Source organism: Oryzias melastigma, linkage group LG13 (genome assembly GCF_002922805.2).
Source record: "Oryzias melastigma strain HK-1 linkage group LG13, ASM292280v2, whole genome shotgun sequence".
In the NCBI taxonomy this organism is placed as follows: Eukaryota; Metazoa; Chordata; class Actinopteri; order Beloniformes; family Adrianichthyidae; genus Oryzias; species Oryzias melastigma.
The window spans coordinates 20,010,577-20,012,084 of record NC_050524.1 but is presented as its reverse complement, the minus strand read 5'-3'; the positions used below and the strand labels follow the sequence as shown (position 1 = coordinate 20,012,084).

Sequence of the window (1,508 nt, the reverse complement as noted above, 5' to 3'; positions counted from 1 at the left end):
AACCTGTAAAGGATGTTAGGTATGATGGTGAACTTTTACAGATGTGGTAAATGCTAAACTATATACAAAAGGATCCATTTGACTAGTGCAGTGTTAACTAGGGACATCCCAATCCGATCCGATTCCGAGGCTTTTGAGTATCTGCCGGTACAGAGTCCCGATTTGATACTTTAGTATCACATTTTAATAATGAACATATTTAATAAACACATTCTGGTTGTCCCACATTGGTGCTTCAATAACCATCTTTTATCATTTCATACTTAAAGCACTTCTGTGAAGCAACTTGAACAATTAAGTAAAAATAGTGCAACTATCAACTATTATCTAATCATATCGGCCATAATATATTGGTCATGTGAGAAAGTTTAGTGACTTTAGCTTTAATATCTGTTGAACATTTTTAACCAAATGTGATTCATATCTTCATTTAAAGTACTTAACAATTAATGATAACTCTGTTGTAGCATGAATATGATGATGAGTATTCATGACAAGCTGATTTCAAAAATTTGATCACAATGTTCCCAGTTTTTGCTTTTTATAGATACAAAAATGAATGTAAATGATTCTAATAACATACGAATGTGCTTCCCTATTACACCAAATCCCAGTCCTCGTTGGAGTTATGTTACAATTATCTGTGATTCAAACTCTACACCTGCTGCAGTTTGACTTAAAGGTTTGCTCATTTTTGAAGGTAGAACAAGTGAGATGCATGATGCTGGACAGAAAACATCCATCATAAAACATTCTCGCCTTAGAGGAGATTCCAAAGTTCAAAGCTGGACTTGGTTAAGTAGGGGAAAGGACACACAAAAGAAAAACACAAACAATAAAAAGCAGCTGGTCCTGCAGGGTGTGTACGTGTGTGAAGCTGAAACAGCCAGAGAGGAAGTCCAAGCATCGGCCATGTCACATCGCAGCAAACGCTGTGTCTCTCTGTATGTCTGTGTGTGTGTCTGTGTGTGTCGTGGGGATAACGGAGTGAGGCTTTCTCACGTTCTGTTTACAGATGTGAATTGTTCCAGAGACTCGGGCCCTCTGGCCCCTACACCACCACCACTGGGAGATGGGGGGGTGGTTTAGGTTCAGGACATGTTGACGACGCAGTCAGAGCCGTCCAGTAAGAAAAGGCTTTTTTCAACAGTCTATCAAACAAGGCAGACTGTGAAGCTTTGATGTGTTGCTAAGCAGACTTTAGAAAATCACTTTAGATTCATTTTGTTAATGCTTCAGTTCATCTGAACCTAAACACCTTCACATTTCTTGATCTTCTTTTCTGATTTCACAACACCTCCTCCAATGAAAATGCAGTTTTGGGTGTTTGTAACATGTTTTTGTGGCATTTTTCTGATGATGGAGAACATGTTCAAAGAAAATTAGGCCTAAAATTGCATTTCTGAGTATTTATTTATTCAAATAATTGTGGATCAGAAGCAAATGAAAAAATTCTTTTTGAAAAAGATTGTGTTTATGACGAAAAAAATGGGCTACCCTGAACTCTC

At 37.6% G+C, this 1,508-nt stretch overlaps 1 protein-coding gene across 2 annotated transcripts in view; it reads right to left on the bottom strand.

The window, feature by feature from the left end:
- The window catches only part of acsl3a (acyl-CoA synthetase long chain family member 3a), a 31,278-nt gene that overhangs the window by 6,151 nt on the left and 23,619 nt on the right, over positions 1–1,508 (bottom strand). The window lies entirely within an intron of this gene.